Here is a 22,045-nt window from a genome sequence, read left to right as displayed (position 1 = left end):
AGTCTGGGCTCTCCCTAAAAGGCTAGAAAATGCTCTCAATGCCTGGCCACAAGCTTTTCCAAGGGATTAGACAAGAGTTGCTTTCTCCTGTTTGAAGCTGAGGTTTCAAACCCCAAGCTCTTCCTCCACTTTTTTGCAGCTAAACCATCTTTCAAAACCCAGTTCATATGTGAAGTCCTCTTTCCATCCCCCCAATTCTCTTTCTCCTCTTTCTTGTTCTAACACTCTCCATATAACTCTTACCCCTTACTTACCTTTACTATACATGTTCTGTTGTATTGGTGTATTATATAAATACCAAAATAGCAATTTTTTAAAGTATGAAATTAAATATAAACTTAATATTTGCCTCTAGTCCCTGAACAGATTATTTTGCATGCCCTTTGGGGTACTTGACATCCATATTGGAGACTGCGGCACTAAACTACAAGTCTACTAGGGCAGAGACCATATAAATAACTGTTTTTTATTTCCTATAGGTAATTGTTTCAGTTTGCTAAAGCTGCTGGAATGTAATATAGCAGAAATGGATTGGTTTTTGCACAAGGGATTTATTAGGTTACAAATTTACAGTTCTGAAGCTGCAAAAATATCCAAATTAAGGCATCCAGAGAAAGATACCTTGACTTTAAAGAGAGGCTGCCAGCATCTGAAACACCTGTGCCAGCTGGGAAGGCATGTGGGTGACATCTGCTGTTGCTTGTTCCCTGCTCATTGCTTTCAGCTTCTGATTCCAATGGCTTTCTCTCTGAGTGTCTGTGTGTGTCCTCACTTCGCTTCTTTGGGGCAAACTCTGGATTTCATCTTATCTTAGCATCTATGTCTTGGTTTCATCTCTCTGCTCTCTGTGTCGGCTCTGAGTTCTCTCTCATAAAGGGTTCCAGGACAGAATTAAGACCTACTTTGACTAGGCAGGGTCACATCTCCAAGGAAACAACCAAATCAAGAGGTCCCACCCAACAATAGGTCTGCCCCCACAAGATTGGATTAAAAGAACTTGCTTTTCTGGGGCTATGTAACAGCTTCAAACCAGCACAATATTTGCTGTTTCTTCTTCTTCTTCTTTTTTTTTTTCTTCCATTTCTTTATCTCTAAATATATTATCTGAACTTCTCAACTAAATGGTAAATCTACATATGCATTTAAAGACAAAGGTAATCTAACTCTTTGTTCCTTCCTTCCTCCCTCCCTCTCTCTCTTTCTTTCTTTTCTCCTCTTCCTCCCCATCTCCTCCTCCTCCCTGTTTTTTCCCTTAACAGAAACATTGTTCCTGGAACCCAGTCTGGACAGTTAGCCTCTTTGCCTATGCACAGTGTCATTCCAGAATCTTCCTTCCCCATCACTCTCTTTGTTGCTTTCCTGTGTTGGGTCCCTTATTTCCTATATCTTAACTTCTACCTTTTTTTTTTTTATTAATTAAAAAAAAATTAACTAACACAACATTTAGAAATCATTCCATTCTACATATGCAATCAGTAATTCTTATTATCATCACATAGATGTATGATCATCATTTCTTAGTACATTTGCATCGATTTAGGAAAAGAACTTGCAATCAACAGAAAAAGATATAGAATGATAATATAGAGAAAAAAATAAAAATAAAAATAAAAAATATATAAAAAAGAAAAAACAAAAAACACAAACAAACAAACAAAAAAAACTATAGCTCAGATGCAGCTTCATTCAGTGTTTTAACATAATTACATTACAATTAGGTAGTATTGTGCTGTCCATTTTTGAGTTTTTGTATCTAGTCCTGTTGCACAGTCTGTATCCCTTCAGCTCCAATTACCCATGATCTTACCCTGTTTCTAACTCCTGCTGGTCTCTGTTACCCTTCAGCTCCAATTACCCATGATCTTACCCTGTTTCTAACTCCTGCTGGTCTCTGTTACCAATGACATAGTCCAAGTTTATTCTCGAATGTCGGTTCACATCAGTGGGACCATACAGTATTTGTCTTTTAGTTTTTGGCTAGACTCACTCAGCATAATGTTCTCTAGGTCCATCCATGTTATTACATGCTTCATAAGTTTATTCTGTCTTAAAGCTGCATAATATTCCATCATGTGTATATACCACAGTTTGTTTAGCCACTCGTCTGTTGATGGACATTTTGGCTGTTTCTATCTCTTTGCAATTGTAAATAACGCTGCTATAAACATTGGTGTGCAAATGTCCGTTTGTGTCTTTGCCCTTAAGTCCTCTGAGCAGATACCTAGCAATGGTATTGCTGGGTCGTATGGCAATTCTATATTCAGTTTTTTGAGGAACCGCCAAACTGCCTTCCACAATGGTTGCACCATTTGACATTCCCACCAACAGTGGATAAGTGTGCCTCTTTCTCTGCATCCTCTCCAGCACTTGTCTTTTTTTGTTTTGTTGATAATGGCCATTCTGGTGGGTGTGAGATGATATCTCATTATGGTTTTGATTTGCATTTCTCTAATGGCCAGGGACATTGAGCATCTCTTCATGTGCCTTTTGGCCATTTGTATTTCCTCTTCTGAGAGGTGTCTGTTCAAGTCTTTTTCCCATTTTGTAATTGGGTTGGCTGTCTTTTTGTTGTTGAGTTGAACAATCTCTTTATAAATTCTGGATACTAGACCTTTATCTGATATGTCATTTCCAAATATTGTCTCCCATTATGTAGGCTGTCTTTCTACTTTCTTGATGAAGTTCTTTGATGCACAAAAGTGTTTGATTTTGAGGAGCTCCCATTTATTTATTTCTTTCTTCAGTGCTCTTGCTTTAGGTTTAAGGTCCATAAAACCGCCTCCAATTGTAAGATCCATAAGATATCTCCCTACATTTTCCTCTAACTGTTTTATGGTCTTAGACCTAATGTTTAGATCTTTGATCCATTTTGAGTTAACTTTTGTATAGGGTGTGAGATACGGGTCCTCTTTCATTCTTTTGCATATGGATATCCAGTTCTCTAGGCACCATTTATTGAAGAGACTGTTCTGTCCCAGGTGAGTTGGCTTGACTGCCTTATCAAAGATCAAATGTCCATAGATGAGAGGGTCTATATCTGAGCACTCTATTTGATTCCATTGATCGATATATCTATCTTTATGCCAATACCATGCTGTTTTGACCACTGTGGCTTCATAATATGCCTTAAAGTCCGGCAGCGTAAGACCTCCAGCTTCGTTTTTTTCCCTCAAGATAGTTTTAGCAATTCGGGGCACCCTGCCCTTCTAGATAAATTTGCTTATTGGTTTTTCTATTTCTGAAAAATAAGTTGTTGGGATTTTGATTGGTATTGCATTGAATCTGTAAATCAATTTAGGTAGGATTGACATCTTAACTATATTTAGTCTTCCAGTCCATGAACACGGTATGCCCTTCCATCTATTTAGGTCTTCTGTGATTTCTTTTAACATTTTTTTGTAGTTTTCTTTGTATAGGTTTTTTGTCTCTTTAGTTAAATTTATTCCTAGGTATTTTATTCTTTTAGTTGCAATTGTAAATGGGATTCGTTTCTTGATTTCCCCCTCAGCTTGTTCATTACTAGTGTATAGAAATGCTACAGATTTTTGAATGTTGATCTTGTAACCTGCCACTTTGCTGTACTCATTTATTAGCTCTAGTAGTTTTGTTGTGGATTTTTCCGGGTTTTCGATGTATAGTATCATATCGTCTGCAAACAGTGATAGTTTTACTTCTTCCTTTCCAATTTTGATGCCTTGTATTTCTTTTTCTTGTCTAATTGCTCTGGCTAGAACCTCCAACACAATGTTGAATAATAGTGGTGATAGTGGACATCCTTGTCTTGTTCCTGATCTTAGGGGGAAAGTTTTCAATTTTTCCCCATTGAGGATGATATTAGCTGTGGGTTTTTCATATATTCCCTCTATCATTTTAAGGAAGTTCCCTTGTATTCCTATCTTTTGAAGTGTTTTCAACAGGAAAGGATGTTGAATCTTGTCAAATGCCTTCTCTGCATCAATTGAGATGATCATGTGATTTTTCTGCTTTGATTTGTTGATATGGTGTATTACATTAATTGATTTTCTTATGTTGAACCATCCTTGCATACCTGGGATGAATCCTACTTGGTCATGATGTATAATTCTTTTAATGTGTTGTTGGATTCGATTTGCTAGAATTTTGTTGAGGATTTTTGCATCTATATTCATTAGAGAGATTGGTCTGTAGTTTTCTTTTTTTGTAATATCTTTGCCTGGTTTTGGTATGAGGGTGATGTTGGCTTCATAGAATGAATTAGGTAGTTTTCCCTCCACTTCGATTTTTTTGAAGAGTTTGAGGAGAGTTGGTACTAATTCTTTCTGGAATGTTTGGTAGAATTCACAAGTGAAGCCGTCTGGTCCTGGACTTTTCTTTTTGGGAAGCTTTTGAATGACTGATTCAATTTCTTTACTTGTGATTGGTTTGTTGAGGTCATCTGTTTCTTCTTGAGTCAAAGTTGGTTGTTCATGCCTTTCCAGGAACCCATCCATTTCATCTACATTGTTGTATTTATTACTGTAAAGTTGTTCATAGTATCCTGCTATTACCTCCTTTATTTCTGTGAGGTCAGTGGTTATGTCTCCTCTTCCATTTCTGATCTTATTTATTTGCGTCCTCTCTCTTCTTCTTTTTGTCAATCTTGCTAAGGGCCCATCAATCTTATTGATTTTCTCATAGAACCAACTTCTGGTCTTATTGATTTTCTCTATTGTTTTCATGCTTTCAATTTCATTTATTTCTGCTCTAATCTTTGTTATTTCTTTCCTTTTGCTTGCTTTGGGGTTCGTTTGCTGTTCTTTCTCCAGTTCTTCCAAGTGGACAGTTAATTCCTGAATTTTTGCCTTTTCTTGTTTTCTGATATAGGCATTTAGGGCAATAAATTTCCCTCTTAGCACTGCCTTTGCTGCGTCCCATAGGTTCTGATATGTTGTGTTTTCGTTTTCATTTGCCTCGAGATATTTACTAATTTCTCTTGCAATTTCTTCCTTGACCCACTCGTTGTTTAAGAGTGTGTTGTTGAGCCTCCACGTATTTGTGAATTTTCTGGCACTCCACCTATTATTGATTTCCAACATCATTCCTTTATGATCCGAGACAGTGTTGTGCATGATTTCAGTCTTTTTAAATTTGTTAAGACTTGCTTTGTGACCCAACATATGGTTTATCTTTGAGAATGATCCATGAGCACTCGAGACAAAGGTGTATCCTGCTGTTGCGGAATGTAATGTCCTATAAATGTCTGTTAAGTCTAGCTCATTTATAGTAATATTCAAATTCTCTATTTCTTTATTGATCCTCTGTGTAGATGTTCTGTCCATTGATGAGAGTGGTGAACTGAAGTCTCCAACTATTATGGTATATGTGTCTATTTCCCTTTTCAGTGATTGCAGTGTATTCCTCATGTATTTTGGGGCATTCTGGTTCGGTGCATAAATATTTATGATTGTTATGTCTTCTTGTTTAGTTGTTCCTTTTATTAGTAGATAGTGTCCTTCTTTGTCTCTTTTAACTGTTTTACATTTGAAGTCTAATTTGTTGGATATTGGTATAGCTACTCCTGCTCTTTTCTGGTTGTTATTTGCATGAAATATCTTTTCCCAACCTTTCACTTTCAACCTATGTTTATCTTTGGGTCTAAGATGTGTTTCCTGTAGACAGCATATAGAAGGATCCTGTTTTTTAATCCATTCTGCCAGTCTATGTCTTTTGATTGGGGAATTCAGTCCATTGACATTTAGTGTTATTACTGTTTGGATAATATTTTCCTCTAACATTTTGCCTTTTGTATTATATATATCATATCTGATTTTCCCTCTTTCTACACTCTTCTCCATGCCTCTCTCTTCTGTCTTTTCATATCTGACTCTAGTGCTCCCTTTAGTATTTCTTGCAAAGCTGGTCTCTTGGTCACAAATTCTCTCAGTGACTTTTTGTCTGAAAATGTTTTAATTTCTCTCTCATTTTTGAAGGAAACAATTTTGCTGGATATAGAAGTCTTGGTTCACAGTTTTTCTCTTTTAGTAATTTAAATATATCATCCCACTGTCTTCTAGCTTCCATGGTTTCTGCTGAGAAATCTACACATAGTCTTATTGGGTTTCCCTTGTATGTGATGGATTGTTTTTCTCTTGCTGCTTTCAAGATCCTCTCTTTCTCTTTGACCTCTGACATTCTAACTAGTAAGTGTTTGGAGGACGCCTATTTGGATCTATTCTCTTCGGGGTGCGCTGCACTTCTTGGATCTGTAATTTTAGGTCTTTCATAAGAGTTGGGAAATTTTCAGTGATGATTTCTTGCATTAGTTTTTCTCCTCCTTTTCCCTTCTCTTCTCCTTCTGGGACACCTACAACACGTATATTTGTGCGCTTCATATTGTCCTTGAGTTCCCTGATACCCTGTTCAAATTTTTCCATTCTTTTCCCTATAGTTTCTGTTTCTTTTTGGAATTCAGATTTTCCATCCTCCAGTTCACTAATTCTAGCCTCTGTCTCTTTAAATCTACCATTGTAGGTATCCATTGTTTTTTCCATCTTTTCTACTTTGTCCTTCAATCCCATAAGATCTGTGATTTGTTTTTTCAGACTTTCTATTTCTTCTTTTTGTTCAGCCCATGTCTTCTTCATGTCCTCCCTCAATTTATTGATTTGGTTTTTGAAGAGGTTTTCCATTTCTGTTCGTATATTCAGAATTAGTTGTCTCAGCTCCTGTATCTCATTTGAGCTATTCGTTTGTTCCTTTGACTGAGCCATATCTTCATTTTTCCTGGCGTGATCCATTATTTTTTGCTGGTGTCTGCGCATTTAATCAGATTTCCCTGGGTGTGTGACCCAGCAGGTTGAAAGATTTTCTTGTGAAATCTCTGGGCTCTGTTTTTCTTATCCTGCCCAGTATGTGGCGCTCGTCTGTCTGCGGGTCCCACCAGTAAAAGATGCTGTGGCTCCTTTAACTTTGGAAGACTCTCGTTGTGGGGGAGGGTCGCCAGCCGAAGTGGCTTGGGGGAGTGCCAATCCAAATCTCCCAGCCGGCCCGGGAATCCGCGCGTGGTGGGGGGGCGCTGGCTGCCACGGCTTGGGGGAGTGCCGATCCAAATCTCCCAGCCGGCCCGGGAATCCACGTGGGGGGGGGGGGCACCGGCCGCAGCGGCTTGAGGGGACCGCCTGTCCAAATCTCCCAGCCGGCCTGGGAAGGAGGGAGGGAGGGAGGGGCTCCGGCCGCCAGCTGCCACGGCCCGGGGAAGCACGCGCCCCTCGGGGATCTCACCGCAGCAGACTCTCCCAGCCGGTTCAGCCATTCCAGAATGGGGTATGCTGTCTTTTTGGTTTCTGTCATGGCTCCGGGAGCTGTTCTGTACCATTTCTGTTTCTTTAGTAGCTGTTCTGGAGGAGGAACTAAGACCCACGTGTCTTACTAAGCCGCCATTTCCTCCAGAAGTCCTCTTAACTTCTACTTTTTAAATTTCCTTCCTTATTTTGGTGAAGCATGTATTTCAGAATTTTCCTGAGAAGGGAAGAGTGGGGGCTGGGTAAAAAATTTTAGATTTGCAAGTTTGAAAATGTCCAATCTAATTACACTGGATCCAATCAAATCCCAATCATTGATTAGATGATTTCCATGGAGATGTGTCTCTACCCATTCAAGGTAGGTTTGCTTACTGGCATCCTTTAAGAGGGAACCATGTTGGAAAAAGCTATAAAACCCACAGAGCCCACACAGCCAGAGACCTTTGGGGATGCATAACTATTTTTCTTCAGAATTTGAAGGCCTTGCTCCAATACCTTGTAGCTTCCTGCTCTGTACCAGCCTCCCATCCCATATTCTGGGATCCTTTGCCCTTTGACTGTTGTCTCTCTGGTAGTTCAAAAAAGGTGACCTACTAAACTAGTTCAAATAAGGGTGGGTATCTGTGGTGGGGGGGGGGTGAGGGGAGAATAGGAGGGTTACTCTAAGGATATACAGCAAATTTACATACAGCTCCAAGAACAGAACTGAGATAACACCTAAATGGCACAGGACTAGGAATTGGGAAGTTGGCAAAATCCAGGACTCTCTCTCCTGGGCATGTGGTCTCTCCCACATTATCCCTGATTCTCTGTGCGTGTTGCCTCTGTTCTGTCAGCACCCTAGGCTTCCTCACCTTCCCCAATTATCTTCCCCAGAACTTTGACTGCTTATAGCCAACCATGCCCTTGTGGCCCTCCAGCGCTGACTCTGCCTTGTATCATTATAACACTTATTCCATCTAACCTGCTCATTGTAAAATGTCAGTTCATCAAATAAAGGTTCCCAAGAAACAGATCTTTCTGAGACCAATCACACATCTTGTGCTGGTTTGAAACTGTTGCGTATCTCAGGAAAGCCATGCCCTTTAATCCTCATTCAGTATTGCTGGATGTGATCTATTTTATTGTTTCCAAGGAGATGTGACTCACCCAATTATGGGTGGTAACTTTTGATTAGGTGATTTCCATGGAGATGTGTCTCTGCCCATTCAAGGCAGGGTTGCTTACTGGAGTACTGTAAGAGGGAACCATTTTGGAAAAAGCTACAGAACCCGCAGAGCCTACACAACCAGAGACCTTTGGAGATGCATAAAGAAAACAACCCTGGGGAAGCAGTTGAAGAAGCCTAGAGAGAAAGCTGGTGGACGATGCCATGTTCTTTCCAGCTAAGAGAGAAACCCTGAACATCAACTACCTTCTTGAGTCAAGGTATCTTTCCCTAGATGCCTTAGTTTGGATATTTTTATAGCCTTGCCTTAATTTGGACATTTTCACAGCCTTAGAACTGTAAACCTCTAACTTAATAAATTCCCTTTTTAAAAGCCATTCTGTTTCTGGTATATTGCATTCCGGCAGCTTAACAAACTAAAACACACCTCAGACAAGTTGTTGGCAGCTTTTGGCATGGATTGCCCTTGAGCCCAGTAACAATATCAGGTCCATGCTGCTATGACACAGACTCAGCAACAAGTGGGTATTTTAGTTTGCAATTCTCTGATTACCAGTGAAACTATTTACTTGATGTCTGGTGGTCTTTTGGGCTTCCTCTGCTGTAAATCACCTATCCACAACCTTTACTTTTCCTTTTGAGGTTGCTGACTTTTAAAATGTCTTTAAACTTTTCTCAGTGTCTGTCCGTTGTCAGTTTTATATATTGCAAATGTCTTCTCCCATTCTGTTATCTATCTTAACTGTCAGTGTTTCCTTTGTTGAACAGAAATCCTTAATTTTTATGTTATCAAAATCATCATTAATTTTTTTTTACCTTATTCCTCGTGCATTCGAAGTTTTATTTAAAAAGTTCTTCCTCTCTCTGAGATCACAAAAAAATACTCCACTTTATTCTATTAATCTATCATTTTATTGTTCATGTTAAGTCTTAAATCCATTTTGAATACTGCTTTGTATATGATATTAGGTTTCCCCCTCTATGTAGTGAACCATTTCTCAATTTCATCTACAAAAAAATTCCTCCTCTCCCCTTGATGTCTGATGCAGCCTTTATTGTATAATAACTCCTATTTAGAGTAGATCTCTCTCTGAGCTCCTGTTCTGTCCCCCTGGTCCATTTGTCTGTTTTTGGCTTTGTATTATGTCTTAATTTCTAGTAGGGGATGTTTGACTTAGCTATTCATGGATCTTTCATCTACAAAAAGTTTAAAGTAAGTTCTTCAAAGTCCTTAGTATGATTGTTAAAATTCTGATAGGAGAGTGAGTTGCCAAAGACATTCCATATGGGAAAAACAACAGGAGCAAAGAAGTGAAGGTGGATAGGTAATTCATGGTTAAGGCACACGATCCACTTTTTGATGAAGCTGAGATATCGAGACACCTCAACGGTCCCCAACTCCTTTCACTTTTCACAGTTTGACAAGGTTAAGATCAATGTATCAATTATATTTTCATTGCATGAAAGCACATAGGATGATCTATATCCCTTGTTCATCATACTAAGAAAACTACTTCCTTCATCAACTATGCTCTTGAGCTTTTTAAAAAGTAGTTTCACTTCCCTAGTAACACTTTGTACATCCTGTTGACTTCCTGTAATACTCGATAACTTTCGCTTCTGGTTTGCTTTGACTACTCTATTTTGGATGTCGTATCCTTTTTAAGCAGAACAAAAGTAACTACGCCGATATATAGCTTATATCTTTGCCTTAATAAAAACAAACACCCTAGCACTTTTCTCTTTTAATTCAAGTAAATGCCTGATATTAGATAATAGAAGAGGTTCATTCTATTGATTTTTTCAGGCCTAAACAGAGCAAAACAGTGCCACACTGAGCTCAGAAGTAACTCCCAGCTCCTTTGTGGGTTGAGCAGAAAGAGCAGCTAGAGAATATATTTCATTTTTCTTCTTCCTTTCTTCCACCTGACCCTTTATTTTTGTTTTACTGCTTGTTTCCACTCAGATATACACTCACATTCTCTCATATATATGTTCTTCACCTTTCTGTCCTACCAGGTACGGGGTAAAATAGGGTTTGGGATCTTGCACTATTATAAAATGCTCACTAATTCCTTGTGATTGAAAGGGAAGACAATGCATGGTTTTAAAATAATTAATATAAAGCTTCCCAATGCTATTTTCTAATATAACAGTGAAGTTTCTTCCCACCCCCCACCCCATGGTGTCTCAATACCTTTAATTTCCATTTCTCTCACTCCCTTCTTAACCACCTGCTTATTTCATTTTTCCTTATTTATACACTTATGTAAGACATACTCTTTTATATGTATGACAAATTACATAATAAAAAGGTAAATCTTAAAATTAAAAAAAAAATGGCTCATCCTTTCTTTCTCAATTCTCAGCAACCTGGCTCATAGAGAACTGCTTCCGAAGGTGCATCCTCCTTCCATCTCTCGACTTCCTGCAATTTGAGGTTGAGGAGCCTTTGCAGTGCAGTGGCCCGACAGAGAGGCTCCAGGGTCAGACAGGCAAGGGTCTGTTCAGTTCTGCGCCATGCAACTTTGGGCAGATCACTGAACCTCTCTGAGCCCCTGTTTTCTCTTCTGGAAAACGTGTGTGCCAATCCTACCTTATAAAATGAGGAAATCCTGGCAAAGGCACTTAGCACAGTCTTCAGCACAGAACAAGGGCTCAATTAATGGTGGGTCTTAGTTCCTTCTGCCTGGCTGCCCACTAACAGGACAGATGATACAAAGGAAAATAGTGAGTTCTGGGTAATCCACAAACTGATTAGGAGGTCTCTGAAGAGTTTTCCAAAAAGTAAAGGCCTTCACATCCTTCTGATTGGTAAAAAGCAATGTCTGAAAATATTGGGAGTTACCAGAAGCAATAGGAACTGGTGGGAAGGGCTGTACATTACCACATTCCTTTGGCTAGCCATTGGCTATATGCAATAAAGTTGAGAAACCAAACATGATGACCCAGGAATTCACTCTTAGTTATATACCCTAGAGAAATATGCACATGTATCCAAGGAGACAAGTATAAGAATGCCCATTACAACATTGTTTATCAGAAAAATTGGAAACAACCTAAATGTCCTAGAATAGGAAAACTAGTAAATATACTGAAGTATTCATAAAACTGAATAGAAGCTAGAAAAGAAAAATGAATGGATCACGGCCACAAGGAGAAACTTGTGGGGATAAAAACAAATTGCAAAAGGATACATACAGTATGAGAACATTCTCATAAAGTTTAAAATACCCAATATTGTATGATACATATATATGTAGAGAATTATAAAATAGGTATGAGAATGATAAACGAAAATTTAGAATAGTGGTTATCTGGAGAGGGAGCATATAATCAGAGAGGGTACACAGGAATCCTCAACTGTACTCATATTTTTAAAAAGATCTAAAGTAAATGTGAGGCAAAATGTTAAGATCTGATAAATCTGGCTCATGGGTGCATGGGTATTTTTATATTATTCTCTCTGTACTTTGTATAAGCTTATGATAGTTCATGTGAAAACAATGAAAGGTCCTATTTATAGAATTCACAGAAATTGATTCCCTATAACACAGAAGATTCTTCACCAACTTCTATTTAAAATTAGTGTGTCTGATTTCACAGCAAGCCCACAAGAGGGAGACCTAGATCAATTCTGCAACCAAATGTACTGAAAAGAAAAACGGCATCTTCAGTGACCTTTGCCAGGCACCCTATTGTAACAGGTCTTGTAGGGTGCTACTTCGCTGCCCTCTGGAGTAGAAGGCAGGGCCTGTTCCACATGTTAGAAATCTGCAGCGCCTCCACCAATGAAGACCACCTCTCAGGATGCAGAATAAACCAGTGTTTAAAAAATACAATGTAATTCAGTGTTGCAGAGTAAATAATAAACAGAGGCAACAGGCAAAGGGAGTCAAAAGCATCCAAGGGTGAACATGGGAGAAGGCATAGGTGCCATTTGGAACCAGTGGTGGGGTGCTGTGGGTCCCCTAGATGGGAACTCATGCTGCTTATCTGTGGGGAGCCATGCAATATCGCTGCATCTAATTCTACCACTGGCATTAGAAACAATATGATTAGTGCTACTTGTGGCCGTATTAGATCTGTAATTTTAAATTACCGTTATGAGCACAACCCTCTCCTCTCCCCAGATATAAACAGTTTACGGTGGTTTTTTTTTTTTTTTTTAACTTTCTAATCTGTAACTTTATTTTATATGTATTTTAAAATAAATTTATTTTTTAATGAGTAAATTTCAAAAGTTTGTAAGAGTAAGGTGAAATGGGCCCTCCTAAACACTGTCAGTGGTAATTTAAATTGGTACAAGCTTTTTGGGGAAGCGAAAAGTAATATCTCTGGGAATTCATTTTAACGAGATAATCAAATACAAACCAATAGTTTTACATAAAGATATTTACCCAGTGAGGCAGCCTTAAAATTTTCAGAGATGGTGTTTAGGTTTGCTAAAGCTGCCAGAATGCAATATACTGGAAATGGATTGGTTTTTACAAAGGGGGTTTATTAGGTTACAGATGTACAGTTCTAAGGCCATGAAATGTCCAAATGAAGGCACTGACGAGATGATGCCTAGGTTCTGAAGAAAGGCCCCCGGCATCTGGAACACCTTGTGTCAGCTGGGAAGGCACTTGGCTGGCATCTGCTGGCCCTTACTCCTGTTTGTTGCTTTCAGCATCTGATTCAGTGGCTTTCTCTGTGTGTCCTGTAAGTCTTCTCTTAGTGTCTGCAGGGCGTTTCTCTCTCTGAGCCTCTGCAGGTCCTCTCTTCACTTCTTGGGGCAAACTCTGGATTTCATCTCTTAGCTGAGCATCTCTTGGGGTGTTTTCTTTTCTGTCTCCGAGCATCTGTGATTTCTCCCTCTTTTTTTTTTTTTTTTTCAGTGCACTTATATTATTGTGTTACAGTCAGGCAGTATTGTGTTGTCCATTTCTGAATTTTTACAGTCAGTCCTGTTGCACAATCTGTAATCCTTCAGCACCAAATGCCCAATCTCTACCCCCTTTCTATCTCCTGATAACTTGCATTCTTAACTTTAATTCTCAAAGTTCATTCATTAAAATTAGTTCATATCAGTGAGACCATACAGTATTTGTCCTTTTGTTTCCAGCTAATAACACTCAGCATAATGTTCTCAAGGTTCATCCATGTTGTTGCATGCTTCATGACTTTATTCTGTCTTACAGCTGCATAATATTCCATCATATGTATACACCACAGCTTGTTTAGCCACTCATCTGCTGATGGACATTTTCAGCTGTTTCCATCTCTTGGCAATCTTGAATAATGCTGCCATAAACATCAGGTGCAAATGTCCATTTGTGTCCTTGCCTTCAGTTCCTCTGACTATATACTAGCAATGGTATTGCTGAATCATATGGCAATTCTATACTTAGCTCCTTGAGGAACCGCCAAATTGCTTTCCAGAGCGGTTGTACCATTTTACATTCCCACCAACAGTGGATAAGTGTGCCTCTTTCTCCACACCTCTTCAGCACTTGTCATTTTCTATTGTTTTTCACAATGGGTATTCTAGTGGGTGACAGATGACATCTCATTGTGGTTTTGATTTGCATTTCCCTAATAGCCAGTGAAGTCTGGCATCTTTTCATGTGCCTTTTAGCCATTTTATAGTGGTTCTTAAGTTTTTCCATTTAATATTTCTGCTACTGTGCCAGTTTTGAAAGTATTATGTACACCAGAAAGGCCATGTTTTAATCCTGACTCTGTTTTGTGAATGCAGCCGATTCTTTTAATCCTAATTCAGCAACATGGGTTGGAATCTTTTGTTTAGATTAACTCCATGGAGATGTAACATGCCCAATTGTGGGTGTCCACTTTTGTGACTCCACCTATTCCAGGTCAGTCTTGATTAGCTTACTGGAATCTTTTAAAAGAGGAAACATTTTGGAGAAACCTCAGAAACGACAGAAGCCTCAGAGCCAACAGTGAGAGCAGATGTAGACACTTGGAGAACAGTTGCTTCAGAGAACAGAGACTCAGATATTTGGAGATTTTTGCAGCCCAGTAGACATCACTATGAGATGTTAAGCAAGCCAGAACCTGGAGAGAGCTAAGGGGAAACAAGAGATGAAAGCCAGCCCCAGAGAAGCAAAGTGAGGATGCCTAAAGAAACAGAGGCTGAAAGCAGCAGAGCCCAGGAGCAAGGGGCCAGCAGATGCCAGCCCTGTGACTTTCCAGCTGATATCAGCCTTTCTTGAGTGAAGTTAACTCTTATTGGTGCCTTAATTTGGGCACTTTCACTTCCTGAGAACTATAAACTTGTAACATTAAATTCTCCTTTATAAAAGCTGTTCCATTTCTGGTCTATCGCATTCTGGCAGCTCGCAAACTAATACAGCTTCTTATCTTTTTATCTACCATTGTGGAGGATACAATAAATTAAAAATATTATATTCATTAGTGTTTTCATGAATTGGGAAGAAACTGTCATTTCTATTTGCCATTACTAATTAGTGACTTGTTAACCTCTGGGAAGAGAGGGGCCTCATCTTTCTTAATAACGATCATTTCTCCAGTAGCAAACCCTGTGCCCTGTAATTTTACCCTGCATTTTCCAGCCCGCCCAGCAGATGACGCTATTCGGTGACTTAATCATCCTCAGAAGCTCTGCCTTCTGGAGCCCTGGCAGCATCTGCGGGGATCCTGTGCCTTCACTTTGCTGGCCAAAATCTGTCTCAAAGTAGGACTGTGACCCCACTTTACTTTCAGCGGAGGATTCCGTCTGCAGAGGTCCCCCAGGCACGGATTGGGTGCTCACTGCTGTTTTCCTCAAGGGTGGGGGATGGGCACCAGGACGTAGGGCTGGAATTACAGTCTCTGTCCACCTTTTCTCCCTGTCCTCTGGGTCCCCAAACAATAGATCTGGGCAGTTTCTGTCTAGCTACTTGCTGCTTTGGGGAAATCTTCTGTCATTTCCTCCATTTTGGAAACTCCACCTTGTTGCCCTTTTCTATTCCACCTTCACCAATGGCTTAAGTCCTACTGTGGGTCCCTGTGGGCTTGGGTCTCTGCGTCTGGATATAGGTGGGAATCTGTCTTACTGTTGTGAGTGATTTTATAATCTGTGCCCCTGGTGGGAGGTGGGAGGATCCTGGGTGCTACGTCTGAGCACTTCCTGAGCTGCACAGGACTGAGTAAGGGGGAGCTGGTCCGGGACAGAAGTTTCCTACCTGATATTTTTCTTTCTTCGTGGGATCCTTCTCCAGTCTTTACCTTCCTCCAGAGTTCTGAACACTGAGAATCGTCCTTTTCTAACTGAATCTCTGGGGAGAGGTTTTCAGTAGTTACTTTACGTTGCCATGTTGATCATCAGTCCCTTTAGGGAATTTTTAATTTCTGTCACTGCGGACTTCAGCTTTGCTTGGTTCCTTTTCATAAATCCCATCTCTCCATTGACATTCTCTTTGTGATCATCTCTTGTTCTCTTAATGTCTTTTACATCTTTGCCCATGTTTTCCTTTAGTTCTTTGAGCGTATCTAAGACCATTGTAAAAAGTTTTTCGTCTGGTATGTCCAAGCTCTGGCTTACCTCACTGATGGTTTCTAATTCTTTATCCTGCTTCTTTCCATGAGCCATCATTTTCTGTTTCTTTGTATGTTTTATGATCTTTTGTTGCAATCTAGACATTTTGATACTTTAATGTTTGTCTCTGAAATTTAGACACTGAAGGATCTCTTCCTTACGCTTATGACCGTAAAGCTCTGTCTTATGACAGATATATCTTTGAATGCCAGGAGCTGACAAAATAAAAATTAAAAAAAACACCTTTTTCACTACATATCTTTGAATGCCAGGAGCTGACAAAATAACAAGGAAAAAAACAACTTTTTCAGTCTTTGCAGATTGACCTGAGAGAGTGCTCTCCTTCAGAACTTCCTGTTCTAATAATAAATTTAGAGAATACCCAAAAGCAAAAATGTAGGGTCCTCCCCAACATTTTCTGCACTTGCATTTTGTAGTGGGCATACGTGTGTGGCTCTAGGAATTCCCCTGTTTACAGGGATCTTCCCTAGGAAACAGTATTTCCTCATAATCCGGGGCGCTGCACGCTATGTCACATAACCAGCACATTTTCATCCCAGGCCAACCGGGGCACCACAAAGAGGCTTTCCTACTGTTTTTAAGTAGCTTTTTAAAAATTATTATTTGATGCTTACATTGTTACTGTTTTCCTTTAACTATTTTCTGGAGCTTTGAGAAAGATGGTTCTGCCAGCTCTTGTTTGTTACTTAAAACTGACATGGGGAGATGGAACCCTGGAGAGGCTTACTCTACCATCTTCATGAGCAGAACTCTTTACTGATTTATCTTGAAGAATCTCCTATATACAGTCTCAATAATTTGCTTCATAAGTGTTAGTTTCTTTTTTCCTTTCCCTAAGCAAGGGAGGGAGATCTAGTTTAATATTTCATTTGCTTTAGGATTTTTGGTTTTCATAATAACAATGTAGAGGGCTTGGAGGTATCAGTATGTTGTGCAAAATGTCATTATTAACTTGTGCTAGCTTGAAGCAAATATTATGTACTCCAGAAAAGCCATGTCCTTTAATCCTCATTCAATATTACTGGGTAGGACCTTTCTGATTGTTTCCATGGAGATGTGACCTACCAAATTATGGGTGGTAACTTTTGGTTAAATGGCTTTCAATGAGATGTGTCTCCACCCATTCAAGGTGGGGTTGCTTACTGGAGCCCTTTAAAAGGAAGCTATTTTGGAAAGAGCCACCAGAACTGACAGAGCCAACAGAATGGACAGAGTCCAGGAAGCCTGAAAAGAAAGCTAGCAGACATTGCCATGTGCCTTTTGAGCTGAGAGAGAAACCCTGAACTTCAGATCATTTTTGTGGTCAGATCATTTTTAAAAGTATATAAATATATCAGCCATTAATAACCAATTTCATATCTTAATTGTGTGTCCTTAGATGGAGATCAGAACCTCAAGTCCTCTGTACCTGTCACTGGCTCCTTCAGTAGATGTGGCTAAGCTGGATTGGACATCCAAGCTCTAGCCTTCCTTTGTCCAGAACTTGAGGAGGTGGAACAATGAATCTTACAGATCAAGGTAGAAATACTTTGTGAGGCAAAGGGACACAGGCTGACACCTACAAGATACTAAATACATTTTGTCAAATATATTTGAGAGATAATATAACCCTTTGCCAACTCCCTCTGCACAGGCAAGACCTACTGAGCCTTCCTAGAGTCCTGGAGGGGAGGCACAGCCTGTCTCACCAGAGGGCCACCTTTCCAGTGATAAGAGCCTACAAAAAGCTCCTGACTCCAAGATCCCGGGTATGTACACGCAGTACTCACGAGGTAGAGGCAACAGGTATATCACAACAAAAAGACACAATCATGTGGGTGGTTCAGCACCTGATCTGTTCTGTACTTACTTGGCTAACAATTCAATATCTTCAGGTTGAGAATGAATGGAGAGTAATTTCCTATCTGGTAATGGTTCTGAGGTAAGATACAAAGATGATATGAGACTTTCAATATTCAGATAGATCTTCAAAATCTTTTTGTCCAAAGCACATGTCCCAAGAGCAAATAGTTCCAAAGGAACTTTCAGCCTACCTGCGGTTTTTTTAAGGGTTGTTTTGTTTTGCATGGACAGCACCGGGAATCAAATCCCGGTTTCTGGCATGGCAGGTGAGAACTCTGCCTGCTGAGCCATGTGGCCTGTCCTACCTGCAGTTTTGATAATGTCAAATAAGAGTAGCTTCTATATAGTAAGTTCTTATCGTGGTCTTGACACTATGCTAAGCAATTTACTTGCATTAATTTATCCCCATCTAAGAAGGTTTCAATTATCTGTTGCTGCCTAATTGCTGTGCCAAAACTTAGTGACTTAAAACAGCAGTCATTTTATTTTTCTCATCATTCTTTGAGTTGACTAGACTCAGCTGAAATTCTTTTGTTGCACATGATGTTAACCAAGGCTGCTATCATATTGGGGCTCCACCATGCTGAAACATCAAAGTGGCTCACTCACAGGTTTGGAGACTTGTCGAGAACCAGTAGAAGTCTGGGCTGAGCTGGGATTCTGGAATTCCAGGCTCCTCCCTTCTCCCATTTCCTGCCCATGTAGTTCCTTTACATGGGTCCTCTAGCAGGGTAGTCATCATCTCTCCCATGATGACTCAGAGCTCCTGAAAGCACAGAAGTGGAGCACCTTCTTATGGCCTAGATTTGGGAATGGCATGGCATCATTTACTTTACACTCTATTGGTTAAATTGAGGCATGGGGCCAGGCCATAGGAGGTGGTTCCATAGGGGCATGGAAAATGGGAGGGATGATTTTCATCAAAGGAAACTGAGTCACAGAAAGATTGAGTCAATTGAGTTCACATACTAGCAAGTGATAGAGCCAAGATTCAGTGTAACCCCAAACGCATGTTCTTGTTATACTGGTTATAATCCAGGGCAAACGTAAACAGAAAAGAAGGCCCAAGCCCTTTGAATAGGGTTAAGAAAACTAAAGGCTTCCCTGAACTAAAGCTTGCAAATAGTGACAGGGTCAATTTTTTAAAGAGATTTTCACTGTGCTCAGAGAAAGAACAGGAAAGAGACCCCCTGCTTGGGACAGATGGTATAATTTAACAGATGAAAACACAGAGCTGCTGAATTCATATTTGGCTTCAATTCTATCAAGGATCATTATCTTCAAGCCATAAAGGGCAGACAAAACATCAGTCAGAGGTAGGCTGCATTATGCACTAGACTTTGAGTTAGAAGAACAAGGGTTTGCCCAGCTCTGTGCTTACCAGCTGTTTTAACAAGTAAACCTTCTGAGACTTAGCATCTCATATCTAAAATGAGATAAAAACAAATACATAAATTGTTCTGAGGATTAAACAAGATGATGTTGTTAGGATTAATGAGAAAACATGCATCTAATACAGAGCTATGCTTAACAAATGTTAACTTTTATTGAAAAGGTAGTATGACAGGCATTCCCAGAGAACCAGGAAACTGTGCCAGAGACATTAATGAATCTATGATGTGCTTGAACGAATGCTGGAAAGCAGCAAAACTGCAGGAACATAAAGAGACACAAAAGTAGCCCTGATTTAAATAAAACAGAAGGTATTTCTGAAAAATATAGACCAATACATTTGATTTTGATCTTGGACAACTTCTAGGAGAAACTCTTTTTTATTGCAGCACTATTTGTTGAATTTTTGTTGTATGTTTGGAGAAATGCATGGGCCAGGAATAGAACCTGGGTCTCCCATGCAGCAGGTAAGAATTCTACCATTGAACTACCCTTGCATTCCATAGGAGAAACTTTTAAAAGCTGTAAATCATGGTATATTTACACAGTGAAATACTATACATGCATTAAAAATTATGTTGTAAAACCATGGTTATTGACAAGGAAAAATGCTCGCAATGTGGTAAGTAAAAAAACTGATGGCAGAACAGTACATATAGTATTATCTTAATCTGGTTAAAAGAAAAAATGTTAAAATTGCATCTAACTAAATACTGAGCTGGTTTTCCTTGTACTCAGTGCTTACTCCTGCAGGTGTCTTTGCTTGTTTCCCCTCCTAGGCTCTCTAACGTGAACATTTGGTCCACTCAGGGCCCGTTTGGAGCCTTCTTTTCACTCTGTGCTCTTTCCTTAGGAGAACTCATCTTTTCTATGGTTTTAAATGTCATCCAAATACTGATATCGGCAGCCCAAATGCTCTTCTATCTTCCAAGCTCTTATACCCAACTGCCTCCTTAATATCTCCACTTGGATTTCTCTTAATTGTGAAGAATACAGGAGTTAAATCAAAATGGAAGTCTAGAAAATGTTCAAACCACCCACAAGAAGACAAGAAAAGGGAAATAGAAAAAGAGAAAAGAAATCTCTCATACATGGCTAGTGGGAATGCAAAATGATACAGCCACTCTGGAAAATAGTTTGGCAGTTTCTTATTAAGTTAAACACTGCTTAACATGCTACTCAGAAGTCATACCGTAAGCATTTATCTCAGAGATATTGGAATTCATGTTTACACGAAACCTGTATGTGAATGTCCACAGCACCTCAATTTGTGATAGCATAATGCTAGAAATAACCCAAATGTCCTTTTAAGGTGAATCGTTGAACAAACTGGTACATCCTCACAATGGAATACTACTCAGCAATCAAAAAGGAATAAACTATTGATACATGCCACAACTTGGGTGGACCTCAAAGCCTTTATGCTGAGAGAAAAAACATCAATCTCCAAAGGTTACATGCCATATGAGTCCATCATCTAACATTCTTGAAATAACAAAAGTACAGAGATGGAGAAGAGATTAGTGGTTTATAGAGAAATACACATATGAAAAGTAACATGAGGGAGTTTTTTTTTTTTTTATGGTGAAGGAACAGTTCTGTATCTTGATTGTAGTGGTGATTACTTGTGATAAAATTACATAGAACTGCACACACACATATATATAAATGCACCTTTAAAAATGGTGAAAATTGAATGTGTCTGTAGTCTAGTTAACAATAATGTACCAGTGTAATTTTCCTGGTTGTGTACTCTATCTACATAAGATGTCACTATTGGGGGATCCTGGATGAAGGGTATGTAAGACTCTTTGTACTATTTTTGCTACTTTCTCTAAGACTATAATTATTTCAAAATAAACAAATGTAAAAATAAAAATAAAAAATAACTTCAGTTGTTATTATCTAATTGTGACAGTCATTCATGATTGTATTATTCAGGAATCATTTGGTTGCAAATAACAAATTAATTTTAGCCAGGTTATGCTATAAAGGGAATGGGGCATTACAAGGCTATAGAGGTGGAAGGAACTTAAAGGAAGTAATGATACTAGGTCTTAGGAAGGAGGCAGAACTGGGGTCTGCAAGAATTTTAGGGTCTAAGGCAATCTCGTGTCCTGTTTCTTGCTTTACTCTGTGGATCAGCTCTTTGTTTCTTTGTCCATAGCAAATCTATCCACCAAGACTGGCCAGGCTTTTCTCCCATCCTAACTTGGCATTCCTGAGAGAGAGCATCTGGTTGGCCCAGTTTAGTTGTCCATTTCCGTCCAAACAATTACGGGGTTGCTTGGTACAAATGTAGATGTAGGGATCCACCCCTGTGATTTGCGAGATAGTCTCAGAGAAAATAAGATGTCATAAATTGGCCAGATAACCCAAAAAGTGACTATTATTGAAAAAAACTAGCAAAATTAATAAAAGAACCAAGTAATTGTAATCCCACAAACTAGATGTATGTTAGCCAGGGTCCCAGCAGGAAATAATTGGCACCCATGACTTTGGTAATTTGAGGAGAGATTAATAAAGGGACTGTTTATAAAGGTGTGGGTGGAGTTAGGCAAGACCCAGAAAATCACACAGATCCTGCAGGTAGAAACAGCAAGGCAACTTCATTCCCTCAGCCTGAAGAGGAGAGGGGAAGAAGAAGTTACTAGAATATGGAAGGAAGGAGAGGCCTTTACTGAAAGAACTAAGGCCTTCTGTGGAGGGACACAGCTAGGCTGTAGCAACCCCACAGAGAGGGAATTGAATGACCACATACCTGAATTCACTTTTCTCCCTCATTCCGTTTGCATGGTGGTGTCTCCCACTGATTGAAAG

At 39.4% G+C, this 22,045-nt stretch overlaps 1 protein-coding gene across 19 annotated transcripts in view; it reads left to right on the top strand.

Moving 5' to 3' along the window:
- PRKAG2 (protein kinase AMP-activated non-catalytic subunit gamma 2) overlaps positions 1-22,045 on the top strand; it is a 614,065-nt gene that overhangs the window by 30,175 nt on the left and 561,845 nt on the right. For 16 of the 19 annotated variants that reach the window (XR_013171089.1, XR_013171081.1, XR_013171080.1 and 13 more), the window contains 2 exons: positions 17,370-17,509; positions 17,625-17,739. The gene's annotated coding sequence lies outside the window, so the exon portion shown is untranslated. Of the gene's footprint in view, positions 1-14,803; positions 15,187-17,369; positions 17,510-17,624; positions 17,740-19,000; positions 19,150-20,078; positions 22,038-22,045 lie in introns of those variants that run through there. The other 3 variants (XR_013171085.1, XR_013171083.1, XM_077150224.1) reach the window with 3 other exon arrangements.

Source organism: Tamandua tetradactyla, chromosome 1 (genome assembly GCF_023851605.1).
Source record: "Tamandua tetradactyla isolate mTamTet1 chromosome 1, mTamTet1.pri, whole genome shotgun sequence".
NCBI classification, from domain to species: domain Eukaryota; kingdom Metazoa; phylum Chordata; class Mammalia; order Pilosa; family Myrmecophagidae; genus Tamandua; species Tamandua tetradactyla.
Note: the sequence above shows the minus strand (reverse complement) of the source record. Positions and strands in the feature narration are given on the sequence as shown.